This window comes from Ictidomys tridecemlineatus, chromosome 2 (assembly GCF_052094955.1).
Source record: "Ictidomys tridecemlineatus isolate mIctTri1 chromosome 2, mIctTri1.hap1, whole genome shotgun sequence".
NCBI classification, from domain to species: Eukaryota; Metazoa; Chordata; class Mammalia; order Rodentia; family Sciuridae; genus Ictidomys; species Ictidomys tridecemlineatus.
In genome coordinates this window covers 149,007,215-149,014,316 of record NC_135478.1, presented here as the reverse complement: position 1 = coordinate 149,014,316, position 7,102 = coordinate 149,007,215, and the positions used below count along the sequence as shown (strand labels likewise).

Below are 7,102 nucleotides of genomic sequence, written 5' to 3'. Positions count from 1 at the left end.
AAAATAAAGTCACTCACATTCCTAAGTGTTCTTATAAAAGTTATATGTTGAAAACATGGAAAGACCAGTTTGATGAAGTACTCCTACTTTTCCAGACCTGAACCTTCCCAATCACAAAGCTATTTCTTTTTATTTACATGCAGAACATTTTTCAGAAACATGCATAAATATATAGCACACAATGAAAGTGTGAAATTCGTTCATTATGGTAATTAAAGAATCAAACAAATGAATGGTCATTAGAGCTTATCTAACTCAATGTTTTGTAAACTTAGGTCTTGTGACCTACCATAAATACATTCATGAGATAATGTCTACCTTACTATTTATGAAGCCATTCAACATTTTTATTCTATTTATTTCATTTCTTTGAATTTGATTGTGATCCACCTTGTTGATTTTATGACCCTCTAATGGATCACAACCCACAATTCATAAAACACTAAAAAATTCCCAGCTCTCTCATCTTAAAAATGAAAAAAATTGGAAGTTATTTTTAAAAATAAGCTAAATGGATGCAGTTCGAGAAGATAATGCTAAGTGAAGTTAGCCAATCCCAAAAAAATAAATGGCGAATGTTTTCTCTGATATAAGGTGACTGACACATAGTGGCATAGGGAGAGGGAGCATGGGAAGAATAGACAAACTCTAAATAGGGCAGAGAAGAAGGAGGGGAAGGGGGGGCGGGGGTTAGCAATGATGGTGGAATGTGATGGACATCATTATCCAAAGTACATATTCAAAGACATGAATTGGTGTGAACATACTTATACACAGAGACATGAAAAATTGTGTTCTATATGTGTAATAAGAATAGTGATGCATTCTGCTGTCATGTATTTAAAAAATAAAAGCAATTAAAAAAATAAAATAACCTAGCTGAACCAAGATCAGAATCTATCAGAAACCATTAGAATTTTTCATTCTTTTCTTTATCTCTACCTCTAATAACTCATTTTGTCCAACAAAAAAATAGAGAAAATAATAGCTTTTGAAATCAAAAGCTAGTTCTTTAAAAAGATAATAAAATTGACAATTGATCAGGACCAAAGGAGGGAAGATACAACTTATCTATATCAGGAACGAAAGAGATGACATCACTACAGATTCTACACATAAGACTAGGACAATAAGGTGTTAAAAGCAATTTTATGAGAATCATTGTTTCTCCTTTGCTAGCAAAGCAATAAACCATCCTTTTTCCTTCTCAAGACCGTTTTCTCTTGCTGGATTGGCATCAAGACAAGGACAGCTTTCTACACCAGAGACAGCTTTCTACAGCAAGGACAGCATTCCACAGCAAGGACTCAAGTACAGAATCATGGAGCCAGAGAAGGAGAAGACTGGGAGGCTCCCCAGGGACAGCAGCCTGAGGAGACAGGTCCCCGACTGGCTGATGAGGACACCCAAGGTAAGGATATCCCATTTGGATCTCGTGGTCAGGCAGCCTGAGCCCAAGAGAGCCCAGTTGTCTGGCATCGTAATGGCTGAAAACTGTGAAGTAACTCATGAACAGCTATGTGAGTTGCTCAAGTATGCAGTTCTGGGTCAACCCGTTATTGAGAGACCCAGGTGGTGCCAGCTTCTTGACCAAAACCAACTGAGGAGAATAGTGGTCTTCGTCCTTCAAGGGATGAGTCAACTACACTTCTACAGGTTCTATTTGGAGTCTAGATTTCTCCGAAAAGCCTTCAAACACAAATTCCACTTGCCTCCTCCATCATCTAATTTTCTAGCTGATATTATTGGGCTACCAAATCAAACAGCTGGATATCTGCCTAAGACCATGGAAGGATCTTTACCGTCTGCCAGTACAAAACCTGCAGAATGACCCTGTCATGAAGTCCTGGAAGCTGCCCGGCTGGCCATCGAGTCCTTGAATGGCGTTCTGGTGGAAGGTGTATACACAAAGTTACAGAGACCTGTGACAGAACTCACTCTGGATTGTGACACACTTGTTAAGGAGCTGGAACGAGATTCTGAGAACCGAGATACTAGTTTTCTGTCTGGAGTTAGTAAAGATTTCTTGGGACATATTCAGGAACTACCGAACCTCTTTGGTGGCCTGGAAGCTGTGATCGTGCCTACAGATGCTAAAAGCAGAAGACAGGAAAAATATTGTTTCCTAAAATTCAAAACTTTTGGCAATGCCCAGAGGGCCCTCCATGTCCTCACAGGCAAGGACTGGAAGCTAAAAGGCAGGCAGGCCCTAACCCCCAGGCACCTCCACGAGTGGCTTAGGAGCCCACCACCTGAATCAAGAAGGCCCACAGGTCTCAGGGTTAGACCTCCTCCCTCAGAGCAAGAGACCTTGCAGAATTTAAAGGCGGACAACGCAAAAATTGCAGCCTGGCGTTGGAGCCAGAAGATTGGACGGCTCTACCAAAGCCTGAGCCCAGGTACCCTTTGCGTCATCCTCCTGCCAGGAACCACTAGCCCTCATGGATCTCTCTCTGGCCTAGGACTCATGGGAATAAAAGATGAAGAAGAGGAAAGCACCACCCCAAGCATGGGTTTGTGAGTCGGCTCGCCACTTGCGGTTTCTCATCCTTCCTGGGCGATGGTGGAGAAGACGGTCAGGCTGCAGCTTCTCCAAAGACTGCTGGGCCTCTTCATTCAGTGGACAGCTTTGTGTGGGAAGCTGGTGTACCAGCTAACGGGTCTAATCCATTTACATGGCATGCACAAGTTTTTAATAAATGCCTAAATTCAAGCCTTCCTCATCTTAAGATGGGGGGGGGGCTAAAAAAAAAAGATGCCACACTGTGCCCCATGAGTCTGTACAATTACTATGTGCCAATTTTAAATATATATATATATATTTAATCATATATATATGATTAAATATAAAGTAAAATGGAAACAAAATAAATACAATTTATAATTTACCCCCATAAAAAACAACTTTATGCCTATAAACTTAACAATTTAGTTGGAGTAAGAAGATTCCTTGAAAGGCACATACTATAAAAGTTTACACACACATACACATACACACAACTCAAATAACCCTGTATTTATTTTTTAAACCAAAATTGTAATTAAAAATCTTCTCACAAAGAAAAATCCAGGCCCACATAGCAAATTCTACCAAATGTGGAAGGAAGAAATAGTATCAATTCTATACAAACTCTCCCTCAAAAATTGAACAGGAAGGAATGAGTCCAGCATTACCCTTAAATCTAGTTCAACAGGATATTAAGAAAAATGCATCATGACCAAGAGGAGTTTATCCCAGAATTACAGGGTTGATTTTATATTGAAAATTAAATTAATACAATTTATGATATAAAAAAATTTAAAACAAAAAAATATGATCATCTCAATAAATACAGGAGAAAGCACTTGACAATATCTAGCCCTCATTCCAGATTAAAAATAAAACTCTCAGCCAACTAGGAATAGAAGGGTACTTCCTCAACTTGATATAAGGCATCTACAGGGATAGGGAGATAGCTCAGTGATAAAGCACTTGCCTAGTATACATAAAGCCCTGGGTTCAATCCCCAGCACCACATAAAAATAAACAAAATGGAACAAAAAAAGTATTTAAAGGAGATAGATATATGTTGTAAAAGGCATCTACAGAAAACTTTGTATTCTGTTAAAATAACTTAATTATGAAAAACCAAAGATTAGGAACAAGATAGTTATATCTACTCTCTTTACCTCTCTTCAATATTATCTGGTGCCATCAAGAGAAGAAAATTCATCCAAGTTGAAATGGAAGACATAAAACTGTCTTTATTCAGACAACATGATCATTATCTTTGTAGAAAATCCAATGGAATCTGCAAAAAAAACCCATGCTAGAACCAATAAGTAAGTAAGTTTAGCAAGGTTGCAGGATACAAGATCAATGTACAAAAATCTACTATTTATACTAGCAACAATCAAAAGCTGAAATTGAAAAAAATTAATATTCACAATAGCACTAAATGTGAAATACTTATGAATATATCTGACAAAAGATTTGTAAGACCCATTTTTTGAAAACTGTAAAACATTGCTGATAAAACTTTTTGAAACCTAAATAAATAGAAAATGGATCATAAGACTCAATATTGTTGAAATGTTGGGGTTGGGGTTGTGGCTCAGTGGCAGAGCATTTGCTTAGCACATGTGAGGCACTGGGTTCCAACCTCAGCACCACATAAAATAAATAAATAAAATTAAGGCATTATGTCCATCTACAAATCATACATATATATAGTTGAAATGTAAATATTCTTTGAATTGATCTACAAATCTAATATAATTCCTATTAAAATCTCAGCAAGCTTTTTCTTATAGAAACTGACAAGCTGATCCTAAATTCAGGTGAAAATGAAAATGGCCTAGAATAACAAAGATAAATCTTAAAAATAACATGCTTAAGAGATAATAGTCACTAACTGCAAAAATTATTATAAAGCCACAGTAACAAAAATGATGTTTTAGGCATAAAGAGAGAAAGATCAATGGAAATAATTGAGTCTTGAAATAAAACCACACTAATTTTTGACAGGCACACAAAGGTAATGGTATGGAGAGAGAACAGCTTTTTCAACAAATGATGTTGGAATAATTGAATGTTTATATGCAAAAATAAAAGTGATTTTGGATCCATGCCTTCTATTACATAAAAATATTAACCTGTAATATATTATAGACTTAATGGAAAATCTAAACCTTTAAAAGTTGTAAAATAAAAGAGGAGAAAATCATTGTGACCTTGGATTAGGCAAAGATTTCTTAGAAAAACAAAAGCACAACCAGTGAAAAAAACAAATTATTAAAATTAAAAACTTCTATTAAAAAATTATTAGAAGAAAAATATTGGCAAAGCATATGTCAGTTAAAAGACATATCAAGAATATTTTTAAAACACTTAAAAGCCAAAAATAAGGGAAAAAGAGATAATGCAATTAAAAATGAACAAAAGAGTCAACCAAACACTTTACAAAGATCAAGAACACTTAAAAAGAGGAGATCAGCAAATAAGCACATGAAGAGATTCTCAACACCATCAGTCATTAAGGAAATGCAGAATAAAATCACAATGGGATTTCTCTATATATCTATCAGAATGACTAAAATTTAAAAGACTGACCATATCAAGTGCCGATAAGAATATGGAGGAACTGGAACTCCACAGATGGGAATGTAAAATACTACAACCACACTGGAAAACATGTTGGCAGTTTCTCACAAAGTTAGATGTCTACTATAGGATATAGTCATTCTGCTCTTAGGTACTTACTGAAAAATAAAGGAAATATGTTCTCCATAAAGATTGTTCATAACAGTCTTTTCAGTAAAATAGCAAAAACCATAAACACCCAAATGTCCATTAACAGGTGACAGAATAAGCAAACTGTGCTGTATGTATATTCAACCATAAATAAATATGAACTATTGATTCTAGAAATGACATGAAGGAGTCTCAAAATAATTAAGTGGCATTAAAAAAACTGATTTTAAAAATCTGGAATATAGATTTCATTATTAAAAATTCTAGAAAATACAAAGTAATTTACAGTGACGTAAAGCAAGTCAGTGGTTGCTGGACAATGAATGGGATAGGAGGGGCACAAGAAAACTTCTGAGGTGATGGATATGTTTGCTATCTTGACAATGGAAACCTTTCACGGAAATCACACATGCCCAAACTTTGATCAAATGATACATTTAAAATATGTGCAGTGTGTGTATCAATTTACCTTAAAAAATAGTTGATTAACAACCACAAAACTTTTTGCCCAAAACAACTTTCTTTTCTCAACCAGAGCGGCAGCTGGCAAGTCGAAGTCCCCTTCCTGGTTCCACCATGAGTAACAAAGGCCTTTCTCCTCTAATTTCAGCTTGAAAAAATCCCGAGTCCTGTCTGACTGACACAGATTTTCCAGATGGAGTCTAATGACAGCTAAGGGTAAAGGACAAGGAAGAGGATGGCCACACTTATTAGCTCGTTGGTGATACAAGCCATTCCCCAAATGAAGGAGATTTTATTCCTAGCAGAGAGATGTGCTAAACAGACACAATATTGTGCTCAGTGTCACCTCCAGCACTTTCTGTGCCTTTCCTCATTTAGTTCTTACAGTGGAACTGTGTGGTGGAATTAGCACCTCCATTGCACAGCAGAAGCTAAGCAATCAAAGGGCAAATAATTTGCCCATAATAGTAGATTGCATGATGTCCTCCACAGTGATGGTTAATTTTATATGCCACAAAGGCTAGGCTATGGGTTTTAGTTGACTTTTTCATCACTGTGACCCAAGGACCTGACAAGAACAAGATAGAGGAGAAGAAATTTATGTGGGGCTCATAGTTTCAGAGGTCTCAGTCCATAGATGGATGACTCCATGCCTCTGGGCCTGAGTGAGGCAAAATAACATGGTGGAAGGTATGGTGGAGGAAAACAGCTCAGAACACAGCCACCAGGAAGCAGCTAGAGGTGATGGATATGTTTGCTATCTTGACAATGGTGACCTTCACTCACCAGGGACAAAATATAAATCCCAAAGTCACACCCCCAATGATCTATCTCCCCCAGTCACACCCTATCTGCCTATAGTTATTGCCCAATGAATCCATATCCATGGATTAATCCACCTCTGAACCTTCTTGTGCTGTCTCAATGAGATTTTGGGGGACACCACATATCTAAGCCATACATCTGCATATTGCTTTGTAAGTATTTTTTAGATGAGATCAGCATTTAAGCCAGGGACTTTGAGTGAAGCAGATTGCCCTTTATAACCTGAGTGGGCCTTATCCCATCAGTTGAAGGCCTTAAGGAAAAAACTGACCTCCTTTGAGAAAGAGAACATTCTCCTAGCAGGTGGCCTTTGGATTTGAACTACATCAACTCTTACCTGGGTCTGCAGTCTGCTGGATCATCCTGCAGCCTCCACAATTGTGTGAGCTGGTTCCTTAAAATCAGTTAAATCTCTTTCTCCTTTCCCCTTCCACCACGCATCCTCTTGGTTCTGATTTTCTGTAGAGCTAATCTGCCCTCAAAATTTACGCCCATCCAAGTTGGAAAATATAATGCTGGTGAAGTTAGCCAATTCCCCCCAAAAAAACAAATGCGAATGTTTTCTCTTATATAAGGATGCTG

General features: G+C 37.2%; 1 pseudogene; it reads left to right on the top strand.

Moving 5' to 3' along the window:
• Positions 1 to 1,837: 1,837 nt before the first annotated feature.
• On the top strand, positions 1,838 to 2,521 carry LOC101972534 (RNA exonuclease 5 pseudogene; annotated as a pseudogene).
• The last annotated feature ends 4,581 nt before the right edge of the window (positions 2,522 to 7,102 follow it).